Source organism: Balaenoptera ricei, chromosome 8 (assembly GCF_028023285.1).
Source record: "Balaenoptera ricei isolate mBalRic1 chromosome 8, mBalRic1.hap2, whole genome shotgun sequence".
Taxonomy (NCBI): domain Eukaryota; kingdom Metazoa; phylum Chordata; class Mammalia; order Artiodactyla; family Balaenopteridae; genus Balaenoptera; species Balaenoptera ricei.
The window spans coordinates 90759475-90770507 of NC_082646.1; positions in this window are offsets into that span (position 1 = coordinate 90759475).

The window sequence follows — 11033 nt, forward strand, 5'->3', positions numbered from 1 at the left end:
AAAAGAAAATATTTGACATTTCTAGTCTATAGTGAAGCTGTGCAATGGAGAAAGACATTAGGTATTGCATTAATCAAACAAAGGCATGGGTCACCACCTTTCTTGGATTCACTTGGTTGATCCCGTTGAATGTGAGCCTGAAATATAGTTGGTTTGGGCTGATCATGCTTTGCAGCAACTTTCATCTCACCTTTTCTAACTCCCATGGCAAAGTTGGCTCTTTGGAAAAGACTGTTTGTCCATCCTTGGTGAAACCGGGGGCCTAGCAGCCAGTGCTGGGACACAGGGAGCTCACCAGAGCCCCGTAGCATGGGTGATGATGACCAATGACAGTGGTGGTGGTGATAGAAATGGTCACATGAGGTAAGTTCTATTATTATTCCCATTTTAAAGATAAGGAGATGGGGGCTTGGAAAATTTGCGTGGCCTCTCAAAGTGACACCACTACCAAGAGCCAAAGTTTTTGGTCACTGTGCTATACCACCTCCTGGAATTCACTTTCCAGGACCAGGAGACCAAAAGCCAGCAAATCTCCAAGGACTACAAAAGCCAGAGGAGGAGTGTTTCTAGATTAATGATCCAAGTGATGCCACCAGTGTCCAGAATCCGTTGCATGTATAGCTACAGTGGAGGTGAAACGTGATCTGAAGAGGTAGCAGACACACCACACACTTAGCTTTAACCCACAGCTCATTAATCACCCTCAATTCAAAAGCATTTATCATGATTAGATCCAGCCCAGTGTCTGTGATAATGGATTTTTTTTAAAATAATGCAAATAGAAAACCACACCTTCCCCGTATATCATACAGGTCAAGATCTGGAGGTCAGGATCATTTGTTCATTTAACAAATATTTGTCGTGTACCTACTGGGTACCTACTGTGTACTAGGCACTGTTCTAGATGCTGGAAATCCAGCAGGGATCAAAGTGAATAAAAATCTCTGCCCTCCTGCAGTGTATATGTCTCTCTCCTCCAGGGGAGAGACAGGCCATAAACAAAATAAACAGGTAAGATAGAAAGATTGGTACTTGGTGGTCCCACACTCCTAGGAAAGGACAGATTATTCTATAGTCATGGGCACAAGTTTCCACCAGAACTAGTTTTCAACCTGTCTAATCCATCAATGACAATTCTATACTTGATGAATTGATGAGTGACAACTCACTTCAATGAATGCAACTTGGAAAGCCAGGTAATCAGTGACAGCATCATGGTGTGGAAGCCAGCCAACTGCTGGTGGACTGGCTTCTGTGAACACACTTCTAAGGCTCACAGCAACCCATTCCTGCCTCTAAAACCAACACAACCCAAAATACACTCTTCCCAACAACTCAATAAAAGACCAGCACTTTGCTTTGCTCAGAGAAATTTGTGTGATCAGCATGGCTCTTTCTTTACTTAAACTTAAGAAATATTTTCAGATTGCAAGTGGTGGTCTCCTCCTTTGATAAGTCTGGAGGTGCCAGTGAAATTATTTTGAAAGTCCTCAGTCCAACAGGTACACTCACCTGGTCCTTTGTGCCCAAGGGTAGTTACTCTATAGATTTCCCTGACATGTTTCATTAAAATGTCTTTGCTGAATTTATTTTATTATCCAAGAATTTGCAACCAGATGGTTCTTTGTACAAGGAAATTAGGCCTCAGTCATTGTATAATTAGAACTTTCTTTGGAGCTGTATCATTTGGTGAATATTTTTGCCATTAATTGACTTATTCTTTTCCTGCTTGCTTTGCTTTTGGTTTTGTTTGACTATTTGTACAAAGTCTTGTCTTGTGTGTCTTTGTTTTGACCTGAATTGTCTTGTGTCTTTTGAATGCATAGAGAATGCTCCACGGGGAACATAGGCTCCAATCCAATCCAAACCAGCCCCAAGGACTCTAAGCTGGAGATCCAGATACCAAGAAACGATTCATGTAAAAGCGATGGATCAAATACTGCTCTTGATCCCCTTCAAAATTTTATGAGGATACTCCTTGCCTTATCAATTTGTAAAAGAAGTCACTTTGTTCAGTCTATACCAAGGTCAATAATTGTTGGGTTATTATTTATCTGACCCCTTCTTAGCCTCTGTTTGGTTGGGGAATCTAAAACATCATTCATAAGCACACAGACTTTTGACCAACTGTAGTGGTTGGTCTTTTTGTCATGGGTTTGGCTATGTCAAAGCCTCAACCTCCTCCTGGCAGAATTCCTGCTTCTCATACAAGTTTGCATTTAACTGGGTAAATGGCAAAATATTGTTTTTACTTGGTGTATTAGTTTACAAGGGCTGCCATAACAAAGTATCACAGACTAGGTTGTTTAAACAACAGAGATTTATGATTTTCTCACAACTCTGGAAGCTTGAAGTCCAAGATCAATGTGTCAGCAAGGTTGGTTTCTTCTAAGGCCCCTCTCCTTGGCTTGTAGATAGCTGTCTTCTCCCTAGGTCTTCACATGGTCTTCCCTCTGGGTCTGTGTTCTCATCTCTTCTTCTAAGGACACCAGTCATACTGGAGTAGGGCCCACCCTAATTATCTCACTTAAACTTAATCACCACTTTAAAGACCATATCTCCAAATACAATCACACTTCGAGACAGTGGGGTTTAGGACTTCAACAGATGAATTTTAGGGGGACACAATTCAGCCCATAGCATGTGGAATAACTGATTGTTTGGAGGAGACATGTCAAAGTGAGGAAATTAATACATTTAACAATAGTTCTAGAAAATTATGAGAAATTATATTAAAAATTCAATAATCAGTAACTTTGTATGGGGACAGATAGTTACTAGACTTATTGTGGTGATCATTTCATAATGTACATATATATTATGCAGGATATCTGAAACTCACATAATATTGTACATCAACTATATTTCAATTTTAAAAATTCAATAGTCAGCTTCCTTGATTGATATTCTAAGGACTCAAAACAAAACACCGACTCCAAGAGAGTCCATCTCCATAAGTTTCTATTTCAGTCCCATCCAAGCTTTCAGGATTCTGTCCTTTTCGCACTGCTCTACTTTATTGTCACCACCCACTTAGGTCCCTCTCTTCCTTCTACTCTTTCTCCCGACTTTCTAAGTGAGTTTGTCTCAGGAAAGGCACAATAACATCGCAAAATATCCCCTTAAAACTACTAGATCAGAAGGCATATCTATAGCAGCTGAAATTTAACTATAGTCTAGTGCTAAATTGAGGGCTATAATTATAGAATTTTTGTAAACCTCAGGAAGGAAGAAATTTGCTGTAGAATTTAGGATTTTGCTAGACATTGTCCTGGGCTATCAGATTTTTACCAACCTAACTTTAGTTCACTTAATTGCTAGTCCCCCTGGTGAGGGACAATGTTAAAAGCAGCAGCGGAGGAGAGAGAGAAACTAAATAACCCAGCTATGCCACAGTTTTTTCAATGGTCCTGAAAGGGCAAGAAAAATAAGAAAGTTACTAAAAATAAGGCCATTTCAGAAGCCTTTTCATTATAGGCAGTGGTATGCTGGCAAATATTTAACCACCAGCCCTCAACCTGAAAGGGGAGCCATGAATTGTAGGGTTTGCAGATTTCCATGGTGTAAATGTACCCACGCTGGCCAATTCCAGGCTAACAACATGACATCATTGAATGCAGTATTGAGTAGAGAGGCTCTCAAGAGCTGGTGCAAGCTGGCTCCAGCACACACTGCTCCAGGCTAGCTTGGCTAGATTCAGATTCGCAAACAAAATAAGGAATCAACAGTGACTTCAGGAAACTTCCAGTGATATTCTAGGGTAGACCTACAGCCAAAGTCAAGGGAATCTATTTTCGTTTTTAATGTCCTCTGACCTGAAATAAGAGAATCGGAAAACAATAAATTGGAATGAAAAGTTGCCAATTTAGACATTTCTCAACAGGAAGCCCTATAGAAATAAAAAAGTTAAAAATGGAAACAAACATCTGGCTTAAGCCACTGGTCCAGAGACCGGAAGGTGCTCTGTGCACTCAGAATGCAGAGCTTGTTGAAAGGATCACCTGCAGGTGTTGCAAACATCGGAAGGACTAATGCCTCACGATGTGTAGAAACTCAAGAGCAACTTTCCAAAATCTGTCCAGCGATGCCCCTCAGGCAGACATTAATACCCAACACTCCCTGCCCTTCCTTCCTCTAAACTCCATCTAGAGCAGATAGCTGTTCTTTTTGTCTACCTGGGTACCTCTGGAGTCTTTTCATGTGGTTCAAGTGAAGCTGACCTCAGCTCCAGCCCCCTCTTCCTTCAGACTAGCAGGTGACTCAGAGGTGGCTGATCAGGAACTCTAGCCCATTGGTTCCATGATGGGCAAATGACCCAACCTGTGTCCTTGATCTCCAGAATTTTTAGGAAGGATGGTATCTCTTCAGTGGAGTTAAGCTGGCTGCCAAGCTAGAAAGCAGAATCCATTTCTCCTTATACCTGGGCTTGCCCTGGGGCGGCTCACCTGTTTTCGTGCCTCTGCTTCTGTTTCCCTGCAATTACTTTTCCCTTCTCCCTCTTCTCACAACCTCATGGCTGCTACTTTGTCATGGCCACTGATGCTCCCTCATTCTTGCCTTTTGCCTTTGCTCTGTGCATCTCTCCCTTTCTCCCCATTCCACCCCATGATGCAGAGACCATGTCTATTTTGTGTACTATTGTATACCCAGTGCCTGGAATACTTTTGATTAAGGAATGATTTTTGCCTTTCTCTGAGTTTTCCATTCAGACTTGCCAAGACATGGCATCTGATGGGGCTGAGCCCCTTCATGCCTGTCTTTGGTCAGGCATCACCCCGGTCCAACCCATTATGGCCAATGTCTAGCAGGGCCACCTGCAGGTAATTAAAGGCATCCAGAAAGATGGAAGTATAACTTGTTCAGTGCAAACAAGCTATGATGGGCAGATTCTGGCTCAGCTTCTGCATCCTGGTATTCCTGCCCTTGTGTAATCCTCTCCCCTTGAGTGTTGGCTGGGCCTGGTGACTTGCTCCTAACCAAGAGAATACAGCAAAAGTGATGGAAGTCATTCCCATGATTAGGTCATCAAAGATTGCGACTTCTGTCTTGCTGGTATTCTCACTCTGGTTCTTCGTATGTGCTTGCCCTGTTGGAGAGGACCATCTGTCAAGGGACCGTGGGTGACATTCAGCCAACAGCAGAAAACTGAATCCTACCAACGGTCACGTGAGCTGTGAAGTGTACCCATTCCAGCAAAGCCTTCAGATGAGACCAGAGCCTCAGCTGACGCCTGGATTTCAGCCTTGTGAGAGACCCTGAGGCAGAGGACCCAGCTGAGCGGTTCCTGGATTCCTGACCTACACAAATTGTGAGATTATAAATGTTGTTTTAAAGTCACTAAGTTTGGGGATAACTCACTTATGCAGCATTAGATAGCTATGCTTAAGCCAAATGATATCTGAATATCATTTCTACCATTATTTCTTTTTTTTTAAATTTATTTTATTTATTGTTGGCTGCGGTGGGTCTTCGTTGCTGCGCACGGGCTTTCTCTAGTTGCGGCGAGCGGGGGCTACTCTTCGTTGCGGTGCGTGGGCTTCTCATTGTGGTGGCTTCTCTTGTTGTGGAGTACGGGCTCTAGAGGGCAGGATCAGTAGTTGCTCTTTCTAGCGCATTAACTGTGCCTGAGTGACCCTGTCACTCAGAGGTCAGGAGGCTTGACCCTAGGGCCCTGTGACCCTCAGCCAGAACCAGGACACAGACTCACCCAGCCAGGGACGGGGCAGAGGCCAAGCCTCTTCCTATTCTTCCCCAGACCGGCTGTCTCCCTGGGGACAATAAACACCCAGCTGAGACCTCAAACAGGAGACAAAGAAAGCATCCCTATTGAAAGAGTTCCTCTATGGCTTCCATCCAGTAGATTATCTGTCTCCTCAGAGAGTAGCCAGGAAACCAAAGACAAAAGAGTCATTGTTTCCATCCTCCACAGGCTGCTGGGTGAGTGGGTGACAGAGCAGGTTATTGCTGCCTCAGAACCTTTAGGGGGGCCCCTTCCCCACTGAAGGGGCCTCCCTTGGGCCCTTCTGACTTGAGAGCCCTTCCCTCTCTTTAGCTCCGTGTTGCAGGGCCAGTGTGCCTGGTGGGCCTGCAGAAGCTGTGACCACGTCATGCTCATCTGGTAGAGGAGGGTCCTGATGCGGGTTTCTGGCCAGCTCCGGTGGGCAGCTCTGAGAGGAGAGCGGTCAGTTTGAGAAGCACAGTCCTCGTGTGGGCTGCACGCCTGAGTGACTGAGGAAATGCTCAGGGGGCAGCTTGGAGTGGTGGGAAGAACAGAGGCACTGGGCCAGAGAAGCCTGGGACTGAATCCAGCCCAAGTCACCTGCAGAGTGACCTTGTGTAAATTACAGCCCCTCCCAGCCTCAGCATCGCCGTCTGTAATCATGGGGTCGTTTATTCACAGTGTGTCAGCCCTTACCTAGAAAGGACTGGAACTAGGGTTCGAGGCGAGTGGGACACTTGCCTTGGGCACGAAATTTCAGAGGGTGCCGTTTTGTTTATGGTTTCCTTTGCTGTGCAAAAGCTTTTGAGTTCAATTAGGTCCCATTTGTTTATTTTTATTTTTATTTCTATTACTATAGGAGACGTCTCGGAAAAGATATTTCTGCGATTTATGTCCAATAGCGTTCTGCCTATGTTTTCCTCTAAGAGTTTTATAGTATCCAGTCTTACATTTGGGTCTTTAATCCATTTTGAGTTTATTTTTGTGTGTGGTGTTAGGGAGTCTTTTAATTTCATTTCTTTACATGTAGCTGTCCAGTTTTCCCAGCAAGACCCACAGAGTGGGAGAAAACATTTGCAAACGATACAACCAACAAGGGATTAGTCTCCAAAATTTACAAACAGCTCATATGGCTCAATATCAAAAAAACAAACAACCCAATCAAAAAATGTGCAGAAGACCTAAATAGACATCTCTCCGAAGAAGACATACAGATGGCTAAGAGGCACATGAAAAGATGCTCAATGTCACTAATCATTAGAGAAATGCAAATCAAAACTACAATGAGATATCACCTCATACCTGTCAGAATGGCCGTCATCAAAAAATCTACAAACAATAAATGCTGGAGAGGGTGTGGAGAAAAGGGAACCCTCCTACACTGTGCGTGGGAATGTAAATTGGTACAGTCACTATGGAGAACAGTATGGAGGTTCCTTAAGAAACTAAAAATAAAGCTATGATATGATCCAGCAATCCCACTCCTGGGCATATATCTGCAGAAAGACATGGTTCAGAAGGATACATGCACCCCAATGTTCATTGCAGCACTGTTTACAATAGCCAAGACATGGAAGCAGCCTAAACGTCCATCGACAGATGAATGGATAAAGAAGTTGTGGTACATATATACAATGGAATATTATTCAGCCATAAAAAGAATGAAATAATGCCATTTGCAGCAACATGGATAGACCTAGAGATTATCCTAAGTTGAAGTAAGTCAAGCAGAGAAAGACAAATATCATATGATATCGCTTATATGCAGAATCTAAAAAAAAAGGTACAAATGAACTTATTTACAAAATAGAAACAGACTCACAGACTCAGAGAATGAACTTATGGTTACAAGGAGGGAAGGGTCACGGGGAGGGTTAGACTGGGAGTTTGGGATTGACATGTACACACTGCTATATTTAAAATACTGTAGATAACCAACAAGGACCTACTGTAAAGCACAGGGAATGCTGCTCAGTATTCTGTAATAACCTAAATGGGAAAATAATTTGAAAAAGAATAAGTACATGTATATGTATAACTGAATCACTTTGCTGTACACCTGAAACTAACACAACATTGTTAATCAACTATGCTTCAATATAAAATTAAAAAATTTAAAAAGTTGCCAGAGAGCTCAGTAACCAACATAAATAATATTTTAATGCAATATTTTTTTTTTTAGAAATTCACGTTCTTTTATTTATTTATTTATTTATTTATTTATTTATGACTGTGTTGAGTCTTCGTTTCTGTGCGAGGGCTTTCTCTAGTTGCAGCAAGTGGGGACCACTCTTCATCGCGGTGCGCGGGCCTCTCACCATCGCGGTCTCTCTTGTTGCGGAGCACAGGCTCCAGACGCGCAGGCTCAGCAATTGTGGCTCACGGGCCCAGTCGCTCCGCGGCATGTGGGATCCTCCCAGACCAGGGCTCGAACCCGTGTCCCCTGCATTGGCAGGCAGATTCTCAACCACTGCGCCACCAGGGAAGCCCTAATGCAATATTTTTTTTAAAAAATCAAATTTAATGCAAAAAAGTCATGGGCAACAAAATATCACAATTTTAAACAAAGACCGGACCTGTGAACATTAGCAGCCTTTGTGAGATGCTCCCAGGAGGCTGGAGAGGTGGGTCGTAGCCACATGAATATCTCCTGTCGGCCAGCTCAGTCCTAAGTTCAAGTGCGCCATGCTGGCTTGCTCTGTCTAGTGCAGTGGTTAGACATACAGGAGTGGGGGGATCCCACAGACCCGGGTCTGTGTCCTGTCTTTACTGCTTACAGCTTTGAGGCCTTGGATAATGTTACTTCACCACTCTAAGCCTCAGTTTCCTGACATGTGAAACAGAATAATAACAACACTATCTCCACCAAAGGGTGGTTGGAAAACAGGACGCCTGACGGTAAGTGCTCAGTCTTAGTGGTTGTCATTGTGACATCATTTAACATACTTCAGAATCAACACGAAAAACTCCCTTGGCTGGGCAGAGGATAAAACACGCCGGCATTCTGTGGTTGCCTGTGCGCTGCCTTTGTGAGCCCTCCAGATAAGCTGCCTCTGCTGAGCTCTCTGGTTCATCAGATACACAGGCGGCCTGGGAGCTGCCTGACTGGAGCTGCCTTTACTGCTGCGTCCGCTGCCATCTGGATATCAGAGGGAGCGCGAGAAGGGGCCGGTTGCCGAGGCAGGAGCAGCTGGGGTGGAGGGCCTGGAGAGTCCCGAGCTGCAATCTGTTCGCTGCACACTCTTTTGGAATGCATGATTTGGGGCAAGGATCAAAATAGCATCTCTGCGACACAGCCAGCCACCATCTGCCTTGGCATGCAGGGAGCATGGGGCTTTGGCTCAGTTCTGACCAGTGGGGGTTCTCATGGCTGCATTGTCCAGTCTGGGGAGTGCTCAGGACGCAGGTGACCCCAACAGGACAAAGGAGGGCATTTGCCATTTGGGGTGGATTTTTTCCTTCTGATGCTTCTGATGTCAGATGCTGGAAGAAGGGCTTTGAACAGGAGTTAGGAGCAGGTGACGGCATTACTTTGTTCATTTAATGAGCTGCAGGCACTATACTAGGCTCCAGGAGGACTCACTGCAAGGGAGGAGAAGCGGCAGACTCTCAGGGTACAGGGCTCTCAAACTTTCAGGTGTATCAGTATCAGCGGAAGAATTCGTTGAAAAATAGAGTTTGGTTCAGTAGGTCTGGGGTACAGCCCCCAAATTTGCATTTCTAACAAGCTCCCAGGTAATACTGATGCTGCTGGTCTGGGTACCACTCTCTGAGAACCACTGATGCTAGTGGATATGGGATCTGGGATCAGGCTGCCTGGGTTTGAGTTGAAACCAACTCAGCTACTTACTTGGCTGTGAGACCTTTGATGACTTAGTCTCTCTGAGAATCAGTTTCCTCATCAATAAAATAGGTTAAGTAGGGATGATCATGACAGTACTTATCTCATGGGTTTCTTGTGAGAACTAAAAAAGTTATGCATATAAAGCACTCAAAACAGTGTCCCACATAGAGAAATTACTTAATATGCATTAGCTATTATGATCTGTAACATTTAAACATTTTCCAATGAGAGTTATTACATGGGTGCTTTTATAAATAAAGGTGAGTAAGAAAATGTCCCTGTGGGCTTCCCTGGTGGCGCAGTGGTTGAGAATCTGCCTGCCAGTGCAGGGAATACGGGTTCGAGCCCTGGTCTGGGAAGATCCCACGTGCCGCGGAGCAACTAGGCCCGTGAGCCACAACTACTGTGCCTGCGCGTCTGGAGCCTGTGGTCCGCAACAAGAGAGGCCGTGATAGTGAGAGGCCCGCGCACCGCGATGAGGAGTGGCCCCCACTTGCCGCAACTAGAGAAAGCCCTCGCACAGAAACTAAGACCCAACACAGCCAAAAAAAAGAAAAAAAAAAAAAAAAAAGTTGTAGAACCATTAAAATCCCTTATTAAAAAGAAAAAAGAAAAAGAAAATGTCCCTGTGTATTTATGCATATACAAAACATTTGCCTGTGATTTCGAGCGGCTCACAGACCCCCAAAATCTCATCCTTCTTAATGCCCCTTGTTTTGTAGAGTATAATAGCTACCATTTCGAGCCTCTACTATGTTGCATGAAGTGTGGCAGGTAATTTACATTCTAAAAGTTACTTCATTCAGTCCCCGCAATCACTTCATAAGGCAGTCATCATCATTCCTATTTTACAGACAAAATAATTGAGGCTCAGAAAATTGCCAAGAGAGATTTGCACCCAGATCCATCCGACCCGACATCACACTGCCACTACTCACTTCCTTAGAGGTGTTGTATCACCAGTTCATCCAGAGAAAGGTATTTAGCAATATCTAAGTGCTCAGTCCTATAGGGGGGAAATAAATGTTGCTCTTGACCTCCAAGAAGTTACATCTAATGGAGGGAACAAGAGGAACATATAAATACTCAAACAGTACATAATTACAGGCCAAATCATGGGTGTGGCAGAGAGTTCATGTGGTTCGCCAGATATTCCTTTGCTTTTCACATTTCCCAGCCTCCCTTGCAGTTATGTTAGGACCGTGTGACTGGCTTCTAGCCCATGAACGTGGGTGGGCGTAATAGAAGTTATTTCCAGGCTTGGCCCTTATACATATGTCATGTGAGCACTCCTTTCTTTCTCATACTTGCAGCAGTGATTTCAGAAGCCACGTGGTCCAGGTGGCATAGCGCAAGATGGAGGAGGACCACCCAACCAGTATCAGACTGAGATTGGAGGGAGAGATGAACCTCGGTGGGTTAAAGCCACTGAGATTTCTAGTTACTGCAGTGTAATACAGCCTCCCCTGA